This window comes from Megascapheus bottae, chromosome 3 (assembly GCF_031878675.1).
Source record: "Megascapheus bottae isolate mThoBot1 chromosome 3, mThoBot2.hap1, whole genome shotgun sequence".
NCBI lineage: Eukaryota > Metazoa > Chordata > Mammalia > Rodentia > Geomyidae > Megascapheus > Megascapheus bottae.
In genome coordinates this window covers 32,808,494-32,822,372 of record NC_143511.1, presented here as the reverse complement: position 1 = coordinate 32,822,372, position 13,879 = coordinate 32,808,494, and positions in this window count along the sequence as shown.

Genomic DNA, 13,879 nt, shown 5'->3' with positions numbered 1-13,879 from the left:
AGCACAAGAGCTAAAAGAGAGCAGCCGCTCTAACTTCAAGCCCCAGTACTGGCACAAATAAAATAAAATAGGGGCCGGGAGTTTGGCCTAGTGGTTAAAGTGCTTGCCTAGCATGCATGAAGACCCGAGTTCGATTCCTTGGTACCACATACATAGAAAAAAGCCGGAAGTGGTGCTGAGGCTTAAGTGGTAGAGCACTAGCCTTGAAAAAGTCCAAGGACACAAGGACAGTGCTCAGGCCCTGAGCTCAAGCCCAGGACTGGCAATAAATAAATAAATAAAATAAAATAAAAATGGGGAAAACAAGGACAGTGGACAGTGTTTGAATAGTCCATCATTTTCAATGAACCAGGTTGAGTAGCCAGTGTCCCTTATGACCGCCTTCCCCTAAACACAATATGGAGCCATCCAGGGTCAGAAGGGCTGGCTCCAGCTCTGGGTGGGTCATACACCAGTGATGTTAACCCAACCCTCTGCCAGTGACCTGGCCAGATATAGAAACCAGTTCTTATGCATTATTCCCAAAGCCACCTGAGAAAGATCAGGCATCCAATTCACCAGGACTAATGGTGGAAGATTCTAGAAATGGTTTCCTAAGGTCTAAGAGGGAGTAGTGGAAAGAATTGGCCTCTCCCTCCCAGGATGCCTTAGGAGAGGGTAAACTGTGGACAACCCAGGACAATGCATCTGCTTCCATCCCTGATCCTGTGGATTAACACATCTCAGCAGGAAGTAGCCTATGTTTGAGCTGGATTTCCCAGGGCTGGGTGGGCTCAGTTTACATGGTGATTGAAATACCATGCCAGGCCTTAACAACAGCTGTCCCAGAGTATGGAAGTGAGGGGCACTTGACGCTGGGTACCTTGGAAGAGATGGGAGGGCAGGAAAGAAGGGACCATGGCTGGCATTTTGTGCCCGTTGGGGTTGCCTGACTAATGCCTTCCTCCTTCTCTCCTCCCTCTTTCCAACCCTCGCATTCTTTTCTTTGAGGTACTGGGGAATTGAACTCAGGCCTTGGTATGCCATGGGTGCTGCACCCCTTGAGACACTCAATCCTTTTGTTTTTGTGAGAGAGGGTCTCACTAACTTTTTCCCAGGATTGCCTTGAATAGTGGTGCTCCTACCTCCTCCTCCCGAGTAACTGGGATTACAGACATGTGCTACCATACCTGGCCTGATGTTTCTCTATCTGTTTCTCTTCATCACTTTCCACTGGCCCCCCTCCCCTAAGTCACCTCCACTTCTATTGTGATATTTGGCAGCCTGAAAGTCAAGCCTTGTCCCTGTTTCCAGGCCACCTTGGTCATGGAGCCCTCCCCTCCAAAAAAAAAAAAAAAAAAACAATTCTTCCATCCTTAGAATTCCCACAAAAAGAGCCCTCTTACCCCCTCCTTTCCCAGAAACCACACATGACCAGCCCTGGCCTTGTGCATATGCTCCCCTCTGTAAGAGTCACAAAAGAAACCCATGGTCCAGGGCCTCAGATCTAGTCCAAAGCACTTTGCCAAGAGAGAGGCTCTGCTAATTCAGCCGCCCCCTCCCAGCTCCCCACCCCCACCCCCTGCCCCGGCCCCACTGCAGGCCGGCGATATTCCCAGGCTACTCAGGTCCTGAGGTTGGCCTGGTAAAGACAGAACCGTCTGCATGGGACCGGCGGTACAAGCAAGCAGCCACGCAGGCTTTATCCTCTTTTTTTCTCTGTGGAACAAAGCCCTGGCTGGCCCTGGGAGCTCACGCTGTGGCTCTATTGAAATGTCGAGGTGGCTGTCTATTAATCAATCCCCCCGGTGCCTCAGAGGCTGAGAAAAGAGTCAAACAAAACCCCTTTTCTAAGCAGGAAGAGCTTTGCAGAGGCCTAGCAGCAAGATTTCCTCCGCGCCTCTCTCTGAGGCCTACAGGAGACTAATCAGAGGCTGTGGCCTCCCAGCCTCCGGGAACAAGAGCTGCCTAGCTGTGCAGAGGGGCCGAGGAACGTGACCACCTCCACTTTGAGCTCCCAGGAGCTCTGGGAGCAAAGCAGAGTGGGTGTCTGGCCTTCCTGAAGCCCCCTCCCCCTCCCTTTGTCTTGTCCTGGAAGCTACAAAGACCCTGTTGAGCGATTTTTTTTTTTCACATGGATATCCTAGGAGCATGGGAAAACAGAAATAAAACTTGTTTTCTTTCCTCCTCCAATACGACCTTGATTGGAAGCTTCCAATACTGCTCTTCTGTGTTAATTAACAGCTCTTACTGTTCTTCATTCATCTAGGAATTTGAAGTTTGGCTTCTGTTTTTTGTTGGTTTGTTTGCTGTTTTGGTGCTGGCACTGGGTTTTGAGTTCATCCCCTCACTTACGGCTTCCAGCCGAACAGTCCTCAGATCTCAGCTTCCTGACTAGTTAGGATTACAGACAGCCACAGTGCCTGGCCTCAGCCTCTGTTGTTGTTGTTGTTTGTTTGTTTGTTTTTCTGTGGGTCATGGGGCTTGAACTCTGGGCCTGGGCAGTGTCCCTGAGCTTTTCAGCTCAAGGCTACTGCCCTACCCCTTGAAGCTCAGCCCCATTTCCCCTTTTCTAGTGATTAATTGAAGATTAATTGAGTCTCACATTCATTAGTGCCTGGGCTGGCTTTGAACCATGATCCTCAGGTCGCAGCCTCCTGAGTAGCTAGGATTAGAGGCATGAGTCACCGCACTTGGCTTTTCAGCTTCTGTTTTTAAATCAAAGATACTACACAGTTCTGTTCCTAGACATGTCCTTATCACCCCAGGCCCATTATCTCTGGATGTCCTGATGTAAATCCTTGAGTACCTTTGTGGGCCTATGGCTTCTGTCAGGGATAAAAGTGAGGATCTTAGACCTGTATGCCTGTGACTAGAGCTATATTCTGTTTCATATAATTGGTGTAAAAGGGAGAGGAAGGAGCTGGCTTTTACTGAAACGTTGACTAACAGACATTCATAGCTGTTGTCAAGGGAGAACTTTCATCTACAACAAGTGCATGACATTAGCTTGCAAAAGTAGATGGAAGAGCCAGGTGTCAATGATTCACACCTGTCTTCCTAGCTACTCAGGAGGCTGAGATCTGAGGATTGTAGTTCAAAGCCAGCCTGGACAGGAAAGTCAGTGAGACTCTTATCTTCAATTAAGAACCCAAAATCCAGCAGTGGAGCTATAGCTAAAGTGGTAGTGTACCAACTTAGAGCAAAAAAGCAAGCAAGAGTGTGAGGCATACACACACACACACACAGATCAGATGAAGGGAGAAACAACAGTTTATTGTAAAGACATTGTCCTTGGTCTACTGAATGCAGGAGTAGAAATTTAAGAATGACTGGGCATGGCTGGGATGGAGCACTGGTCTTGTAAATCCCAAATGGAGCTGGTATAGATAGGAGGGAGGATGGGCCACATGGAGCAAAAGTGTATCCTTTAAAGAGATTGTCCCCCATGGAAGAGTGGCACTGATTGTATTGCCAGTCCTGGGGCTTGAACTCAAAACATATGTGCTTTCCCTTGAGTTTTTGTGCTCAAGGCTAGCACTCTACCAACTTGAGCCACAGCTCCGCTTCCAGTGAGGTGTGTGTGTATGTATGTTAGTTATGGGGCTTGAACTCTGGGCCGGGGCTCTGTCCCTGAGTATTTCAGCTCTAGGCTACCGCCCTCCTCCTTGAGCCACAGCTTCCATTTCCGGTTTTCTAGTGGTTAATTGGAGATAAGAATCTTATAGACTTTAGTGCCCCGACTGGCTTTGAACCTCGATCCTCAGATCTGAACCACCGGAGTAGCTAAGATTACAGGTGTGAGCCACCACGCCCAGTCCAGTGAGGTTTTTTGTTTGTTTTTTGTTTTGTTTTGTTTTGTTATGTTTATTTTTGCTAGTCCTGGGGCTTGAACTCAGGGTCTGGGCACTGAGTTCCTTGGGCTTTCCCAAGGCTAGTGCTGTATCACTTAAGCCACAGCACCACTACCAGCTTTTTCTGAGTATGTAAAACCAAAGAATTGAACTCAGGGCTTCATGCATGCTAGGCAAGCACTCTACCACTAGGCTGTACTCTCCCAGCCCCTGTTTTTTTTTTTTTTTTTGTTTTGTTTTGTCTTGTTTTATCATTAATTACAAATAAGAGTCTCACACACTTTCCTACCCAGGCTGGCTTTCAACTGCAATCCTCAGATCTCAGGCTTCTAAGTGGTTCGGAGTACAGGAGTGAGTCACTGACATCAGGTGTAGGTTCATAGTTTGATGGCTTTATTAGGAGGTGCTAGAAGTTAGGAGGGGAGGCCTACTTGGAAGGAGTTTGCTGGAGGTGTGTCTTGGGAAGATATACCTTATTCGGTGCCCTTTCTGTGTCTCCCTCCTTCTGCTTCCTAGCTGCCAGGAGGTAAGCAGGCTCCCCCCTCCTGCCTGCTCTTCTCTTACCTCAGGCTCAGAGCAATGGAGCCAGCTGACCTAACCATGTGCCAAAATAAATCCTTCCTCTTTTTTTCTTTTTGTCCATTTCCAGAGCTGGAACTCAGGGCCTCAGCATTGTCCTTGGGCTCTTTCCTCAAGACTAGCGCTCTACCACTTGAGCCACAGCACCATTTCCGGCTTTTTCTGTGTATGTAGTACTGAGAAATCGAACCCAGGTCTTTGTGCATGTGAGGTGAGCCCTCTACCACTAGGCCAAACTCCGGGCCCCCTTCCTCCCTTAAGTTGGGTCAGATATCTGGTAACAAAAGTAAGAAGTTGAATGAGGTGCCATCTTTTGCATGACTCCTAGGAGATCAGGGGGTTTGGATAACATCTTTCCCACAGGCTTGGAGACTAGTTGTGTATACTGTTTTGTCCAGTGACTAGAAATAAAAGATCCCACTGTACTGGTTCCAAAGTGAGGCATTGTGAAGCCTAACACATTTCTGTTAAGGAACGAAGAGTCTCATTGGGGAAACTTACTCCCTACCAGTCACCTGCAGCCATGCCTAATAGAGTCTGGAGTTAACTGGAGATAAGAGTCTCCCAGTCTTTAGTGCCCAGGCTGGCTTTGAACGTTGATCCTCAGATCTTAGCCTCCTGAGTAGCTAAGATTACAGGCGTGAGTCACCCTGCCCAGAAGAGTGGACCTGCTTTACTCATTGTAGTGACTAATCTTTCCCAGAGACACCCTCCTAAAATACTTCTGGAATCAAGATAATACAGAAGATTAGTATGTCTCTTCTGTCTATTTTTCTGATTTTCAGCTGTGAACATAGATTGTGGTCTTAACTGGTGGAAGTGGGGTTTTGAAAAATGAAGTTGAAGATAAATTGGAACATCTCTCTAATACTCTGTCTCTCCCATATGCTCCCTCTTTTTAATGATCAACATTTGTGGTCCGTTGATGTTCCTTTAGTTCAGCTGTTGCTTAGTAACACTTGTCTTTAACGAGGCCTTTATCTTGCTGGTACACTTAAATCTGCATCTCAGAGCAATCTGGTGTGAAATGATTTCTGGCCAGAGCAATAATGAAACTATCTAACTTACTGAATTACTACATGAGATGTGGGTATTGCTGCCAACTTCCCAAAACATTACATTTAACAAATGGACCAGAAAGAACAACAGCTTAAGGATCCCAGGTTCCTGGCTGTTATCGCTAAACTCACCCAGGAAAATCCTCTGTCCACCCTTCTCTCACATACTGCTTGGCCCAAGACTTAGCACATCACCCTATCATAGCAAATGACTGCCAGTTCTGGAAGCTCATGCCTATAATCTTGACTACTTAGGAGGCTGAGATCTGAGGATCATGGATGGAAGCTGGCCTGGTCACCAAGGGGACCATGGTGATTATGGGTAATTTCCATTTTTCTGTTTCTATGCCAGCATGCTTCTTTCCAAATGGGAGACCAATGGTCAACCTTATGGCTTTTTTGTTTTTTGGGTTTTTTGGTTTTGTTTTGTTTTTGCTAGTCCTGGGGACTGAACTCAGGGTCTGAGCACTGTCCTTGGGCTTTCTCAAGGCTCATGCTCTACCACTTGAGCCACAGCACCACTTCTGGCTTTTCTATATATGTGGCACTGAGGAATACAAGCTGGGTGTTGTGCATGTTAGACAACTCTGCTACCACTAAGCCAAACTCCCAGCCCAGGCTTATGTTTATTTTTTAATTTTATTAACACTGATTTTTTAAATCCTATTTCAGATGTCAAGTTTAACAAGTATTCAAGAATGGAATTTCTATATGCAATCACTAGCCAAGCTTATGGTTTTGAGAGAACTTTGGGAATCCTGTATGCTGTATCTGCTCTTTATTTTGTATGTTGATGCTTTGCTTTTTGTACTTAGTGTTTTTCTCAGACAGTAATTATTCTATCCTAATTTCCTTTGGTACCTGGAATTTCTGTGATTGACAGGATAGGAAAATGTTTTCAAGGAGCCTAAGTCCTGGTGGCTCACTCCTGTAATCACAGCTACTTGAGCGTCTGAGAATGGGAAGACTGAAGTTCAAGGCCAACCCAAGGTAGGAAACTGTGAGATTCCATCTCCACAAAGAGATTACAGATTCACTTGGTTGGAAGTGGTGATGTGGCTTAAGTAGTAGAATGCCAGCCTTGAGTGAGTGGGAAAAGCTAAGTGAGAGTGTTAGGTCTTTTTTTTTTTTTTTTTTTTTTTGCCAGTCCTGGGCCTTGAACTCAGGGCCTGAACACTGTCCTTGGGTTTTCTCAAGGCTCTACCACTGGAGCCACAGCACCACTTCCAGCTTTTTTCTACATATGTGGTGCCAAGGAATCTAACCCGGGTCTTTGTGCATGCTAGGCAAGCACTCTTACCATTAGGCCAAACTCCCATCCCAAGCTTTAGGTCTTGAGTCATGCCCCAGTTCACACACACACACACACACAGTGGGTTGATCCCATGAATGAAAAGAGCCTATAAGTTGGTGGATCTAGGCTCAAGTGTACTTGTGTGAGAAGTAAGACACTACCCTAAAATTAGCCAGGGCTGGTGGCATGACCCAACAGTATGGTGCCAGTCTAGCAAGCATGAAGCCCTATAAGTTCCAATCCTAAGTACTCTGCCCCCAAATAAAATGCTTACCATGGAAGGTTTAAACCCCATAATTCCAGGATCATTTCAGCAGCTAGTTAAACAGCATCTCATCTGTTCACAATTACCCCAGAGCCAGATGTGTTTAGTGTTATGAAGGGTACCAGGAAGCAGGCAGCTCAGATTCCATTTCTTCCTCTAGGGCATGTATGTCTTCCCTGTCCCCAGAAATTGCTCATGCTTTTCTTTTGGGCTTCTCCTCAAATCAGGGAAAATTTCCGTATTCATTAATTAATTCATTCATTTATTATACTGGTAGTAGGACTTGAACTCGGGCCTAGATGCTGTCCCTTAGCTTTGTCACTCAAGGCTGGTCTCCTTTTCTCTATGTAATTTCTTTCTTTCTTTCTTTTTTCCTACTTCATTGCTCTGAGGATCTCTTGTTGAATTGCTACATTTGGGTGCCTTTGGTTTTCATGGAAACTTTGATTATAAGTGACTATAATTTGATTATGATTTTAGTTGAATTATATGATATAAATTGATCACATTTGGCCTTTAATTTTTTTTTGCCAGTCCTGGGCTTGAGCTCAGGGCCTGAGCACTGTCCTTGGACTTTCTCAAGGCTAGAGCTCTACCACTTGAGCCTCAGCACCACTTCCAGCTTTTTTCTATGTATGTGGTACCAAGGAATCGAACCTGGGTCTTCATGCACGCTAGGCAAGCACTTTAACCACTAGGCCAAACTCCCAGCCCTTGGCATTTAATTTTTTATTTTACATTTTTGAGGCAGAGTATCTGAAATGTACCCCAGACTGGCTCTGAACTCATGATCCTACTATCTCAGCCTCCCGAGTTGAGATGACAGGGGTGTGTTACCATACCTGGATTTACTTGACCATTTTTGGACAAACAACTGCATCTCATTTAACCTATATATTGGGAATTTGGGGGTATTTTAGGTGGGAGGGCAGTACTGAGATTTGAATTCTGAGCGTTGTCCTTACTAGGCATGCACTCTATGCTTGAGCCATATCTCCCAGTCTTTTTGATTTTGGCTTATTTTTCAGATAGGATCTTGCATTTTGCCTAGGCTAGCTAGCTTCATACAAAGATCCTCCTGGAGCCACGTGGCTAGAGGATAAAGAGGCTAAAGATGTAAGAAGTCAGATGCTGGTGGCTCACACCTGTAATCCTAGCTAATCAGGGTTGAGGACAGTGGTTCAAAGCCAGCCTTGACAGGAAAGTTCCATGAGATTCTTATCTCCAATGAACCACCAGAAAAGTGGAAATGATGTTGTGGCTCAAAGTGGTAGAGTGCTAGCGTGCTAGCCTAGAGTAGAAAAACCCCAGGGATAGTCACCAGGCCCCAAGTTCAAGCAAAAAAGAAAGAAACAAAAAAAATCCCCCAGTATTACAGATGTGTATCACTATTCCCAGCCCCATAGATTGGGATGCTGCTTACATGCTGGATTCCACACTTGACCATCATTTAATCTGGAGATTTGCGCCAAGTGAGGAAACTGTGGCACATGAAGAGATTAAGTAATTTGCTCCGGGTCATGTGGTTAGTGTCAGCTGAGCAGTTAGAATTTGAGGGCTCTGGCTTGGAACAGAGCAGTTCTACTGACTCAAGAGTGACTCAAGGGTCACTCTGACTCTTCAGAGTGATACCTTGTTTCAAACATTTGTTATTCTCTTTATAGGTTACAAAGTATTTCCTAGAAAAGGCATTATGTAGGAAGTGGGCTGTAACTCAAAGTGGTAGTGATCTAGCCTTGAGCACAAAAGCTCAGAAACAGCTTCAGGACTCAGAGTTCAAGCCCCACCACCTACAGTGTGTGTGTGTGTGTGTGTGTGTGTGTGTGTGTGTGTGTGTGTGTGTGTGTGTGTGTGTGTGTGTGTGTGTGTGTGTGTGTGTTGGGTCTTGAACTCACGGCCTGGATGTTACGTCCATTAGTTTTTTTTGCTCAAGGCTGATATTCCACCACGTCAGCCACAACACTTCACTTCTGGCTTTTTGGGGATTCATTGGAAGTAAGAGCTTCACGTACTTCCTGCCCAAGCTGGTTTTTAGCGGAGACCCTCAGATCTCAGTCTCCTGCATAGTTGGGATTAACAGGTGTGAGTCACCAGCCCTTGCCACCACGTGAGGCCCCACCATCAACCCTTCTTCTTACCCTGGGCTAGCTTCTGAGTAAGGCCTGGAGATGATTCTGGAGCCCATTAAGGAGGCCACCACACTGCTCTACAGTGAAGAATGGCCTCCACACTCTCAAACGGTGTGGGATGGGAATTTGCAGGCTGAGAGCCCAGAGCCAAGCCCCATCTCGGAACCACGCCCACCGGCCTGAGCCACGCCCACCACCTCAGAGCCTCATCTCCAGCTGTTTTTTGTTTTGTTTTAAATTGTATTGTATTCCAAGACATGTGAAAGGGTATCAATGTATGTGAATTAATCTGGCAAATATCATGTAACCCTTTTATTAATTACAATAAAAAATTAAAATAAATAAATAAATACATTGTATTGTATTGCCGGGGTAATGTATAGAGGGGTTACAGTTACATTGTAGTTGCTTTCTTAGACTTGGAATCTGTGGTCTGGCTTTTTATTTTATGTCATCACATCCCAAAGAATCTTCCGCCATCTGCTGCTGAAGTCCACTTTGTGCTCCAGCCTGTGATACTCCTCCCATATCTGTGGCCATAGCCATAAGAAGTAGACTAGATGTGACTCATGCCTGTAATCCCAGCTCCTCGGGAGGCTGATATACCCTGTGGATCACAGTGTGAAGCCAGCCTGGGGAGATAATCACAGAAACTGATCTCCAAGAAGTAGAAAGCTGGAAATGGAGGTGTGGCTCAAGTGGCAGAATGCCAGCTGTGAGCAAAAGAGCCAAGTGAGAGTGTGAAGCACTGAGTTCAAATACTGGGCAGCGCGCGAGCACGTGCACACGCACACACACACACACACACACAGACTAGTCTGTGAGGGCTCATTGCAATAGCCTTACTCATAAAGCCAAGAAACTGGAAACAAGCCACACATCCATCAAATTAGTGGGGTGATTGTCTTTTTACAAGTACGGTATATTTATCCAATAAAGTACTAACAGCAATATAAAAGGATGGATTGCTGATAAAACATAAATGAACCCCAGCACCTTGGGCTTAAGAGACTAATAGACACAAATGGTCAATGTGTTGTTTGATTTTGTGAATGAGGAATCATAAGAAAAGGAAAACTGGACAGAAGAAAGCCAATCAGGGCTTTCAGGGTGTGAGGGGTGACTGAAAAAGGGTAGAAGGAACTTTTGTGTGCTGACAGATATTTTTTTTTTTTTTTGCTAGTCCAGGAGCTTGAACTCAGGGCCCAGGCAGTAGCTTTAGCTCAAGGCTAGTGCTCTAGCATTTGAGCCATAGTGCCATGTCCAGCTTTTTCTGTGTATGTGGTGCCAAGAAATCGAACCCAGGACTTCCTCCATGCTAGGCAAGAACTCTACCACTAGGCCACACTCCTGGCCCTGATGAAGATATTTAAAAGTTGGATTATGAGGCAAAAATCAAGAGGATTGTGTTTGAGGCCAGTCCAAAAGAAAAAATGTTACAGGGATCTTGCCAGGCAAGTAGCCACTGGTGCCTGGCAAAGTTACTTTAAAAAACATAAATTTGGCTGCGAGCGTAGCCTAGTGTTAGAGTGCTGGCTTAGAATGCATGAAGCACTGAGTTCAGTTCCTCAGTACCACTAGCACAGAAAAAGCCATAAGTGACACTGTGGCTCAAGTGGCAGAGCACTAGCCTTGAGCAAAAAGAAGCTCAGGGACAGGGCCCAGGGCTGGCAACAACAACAACACAAATTTAGGGCTGGGAGTTTGGTGCAGTGGTAGAGTGCTTGCCTAGGATGCATGACGGTCCAGGTTCAATTCCTTGGTACCACATACATAGAAAAAACCCAAAGTGGTGCTGTGATTCAAGTGGTAGAGCTCTAGCCTTAAGAAAGCCCAAGGACAGTGATCAGGCCCTGCGTTCAAGCACCAGGACTGGCAAAAACAAACACCCTCCCCCACACAAATGTAGAGGTTCACATTGAATTCTACAAAATAATATGTCTGAGATTTTTTTTTCAAAATAACATGAGACAAAGGCAGAATGAAGGCAGCAGTGGTACTCACTGGACATCAAGTTGAAAATGAACTATACAACTTATGGGTGGGATGGGAGGGAAAAACTTGAAGAGCTAGGGAAGGGAGAACATTGTTCAAAAAGAAATGTATTTATTATCTGATTTATGTAACTGTAACTCCTCTGCACATCACCTTTATAGTTGTATGTTGTTTGGTGTGGGTCATGGGGCTTGAACTCTGGGCCTGGGCACTGTCCCTGAGCTCTTCAGCTCAAGACTACCACTTGAAACATAGCACCACTTCTGGTTTTTTGGTTGTTAATTAGAAGTAAGAGTCTCATGGATTTTAGTGCCTGGGCTGGCTTTGAACCTGCATTCTCAGACCTCAGCCTCCTGAGTAGCTAGGATTACAGACTTGAGCCGCTGGTGCCTGGCACCTTTATAGTAACAATAAAAATTAAATAAAAATAAATAAAAGACAAAAATAATATCAGTGGCCTTGGGTAAGTCAATTTCAAACAAAATTAATCTTATGAAGCTGAGTGATGAGCTATGTGTCTACTTTCATTAGTGTATCATTTTTGTGTGTTTTCAATATTCCCATAATTCAGAGTTAAAAAGAATGAACTTTGGGTAGGGAATTTGGCCTACATGTAGAGTGCTTGCCTAGCTTGCACGAAGACATGGGCTTGATTCCTCACTACCACATATACAGAAAAAGCCAGAAGTGGTGCTGTGGCTCAACTGGTGGAGCTTTAGCCTTGAGAAAGCCCAAGGACAGTGCTCAGGCCCTTAGTTTAAGTCCCAGGACCAGCAAAACAATGAGAAATAAACAACAACAAAACCCAACATACAAACAACAGATGGCCCAGCTCTGCACAGGTCACTGATGAAATGTAGGTAGACAAAGGCCATGACCAGGTATTGTTCTTACCTGCCTCTGCCTCTGCCTCTGCCCAGCTTTTGCTGAGAGCAAGTGGAGTGGCAGTGTGCTCCAGAAGTACTTACAGGGTGCCCGATGGGCTGGCAGGGTACAGAACCTCCACTAAAGTCAAGTAGTGTCTCTCCTCTGGGAAGTCTGATGTAAGAAATGGAAAGGTTGGAGTGGATTCCCTCCAGAGACACATCCCCAGGGGTCAACCTTGGGATTTTGTTACTAAAATCTCCTTGGTCACCCTGGGTTCTTCTACCCTTTCCAGAACCTAGATCTGACTCTGATTGTACAAAGCTCCCTAACATTGTTTAAGCTGCTTCAAAACCAATGAATCTTGTGGACATCAACTATTGGGTGTGGTTTCTTTCCTATTCTCCACTTTGCTTAGGTTGATGCGGCATTAACCCCTAGTCTAGCCTGGCACTGGTGGCTCACATGTATAATCCTAGCTACTCAGGAGGCTGAGATTTGAGGATCACAGTTCAAAGCCAGTCTGGGTAGGAGAGTCCTTAAGACATTTTTTTTTTCTTTTTTGCCAGTCCTGGGGCTTGAACTCAGAGGTTAGGCATTGTCCTTGAACTTTCTCAAGTCTAGCACTCAATCACTTGAGCCACAACACTTTTTCTGGGTTTTTCTTTGTTATGTGGTACTAAGGAATTGAACCAAGGGCTTCACGCATGGTAGGCAAGCACTCTAGCATTAGGCTGAACTCCCAGTCTATAAGGTTTGTATGTTCAATTAACCACCAGAAAACTGGAAGTGGTGCTGTGGCTCAAAATGGTAGTGTTAGCCTTGAGAAAAAAGATAAATAAATAAAAGCTGGACAGTGTCCAGGCCTGAGTTCAAACCCCATAACTAACAAAAAGCAAAACAAAACACCTCAGTCCAACGGAACCAGGTGCTGTGGCTCCCATTTATAATCCTAGCTACTCAGGAGAAGACTGAGATCTGACCAACCTGGAGAGGAAATTTCTATGAGATTCTTATATCCAATTAACCAGCAAAAAGCTAGAAATGGAGAAGTTCAAGTGGTAGAACGCCAACCTTGAACAAGAGTTCAACAATAGCGCCCAGGCCCTGACTTCAAGTCCCAGTAGCGCCACTTTTTTTTCCTCTGAAGTCATGCATCACATAGCAACAATACTATCTCTTGGTAAGTCTCAACCTGAATATATTCTGTCAAGAGTATTTCCCTGCCATGCTTTGGTTGGAACACATTTCTGTGGTCTGTAACTCAGATGTATCTCTTCTTGAATTGGTGCTTAAAATCATGTACGAGTTCTAAATCACAGGGCATCTGTAAAAGCAAAGCATTTGCCTGTTGGAAGCAAACTGAGAACAAGTCCTTCCTTCCTTCCTTCCTTCTTTCCTTCCTTCCTTCCTTCTTTCCTTCCTTCCTTCTTTGTTGGTTATGGGGCTTAAACTAAGGGCCTAAATGCTGTTCTTTGTGCTTAAGGCTAGTGCTCTATTACTTGAGCTACAGTGCCACTTCTGATTTTTGTTTGTCTGTTTGCTTGAGTAGTTAATTGGAGGGTAGCATAGAAAGCCAGGTGCTGGTGGCTCATGTCTGTAATCCTAGCTGCTGAGGAGGCTGAAATCTGAAGTTCAAAGCCAGCTGGGGCACAAAAAGGCCATGAGACTCTTATCTCCAATTAACCACTGGAAAACCAGAAATGGTGCTGTGGTAGAGCACTAGCCTTGAGCTGCAGAGTTCAGGGACAACATGCAAGCCCAGAGTTCAAGTCCTACTACCAACCCCCCTCCTCCCCCCAAAAAATTGTCACAGGGAGTTTTCTGTGTGGGCTGGTTTTGAATTGCAATCCTCAGGTCTC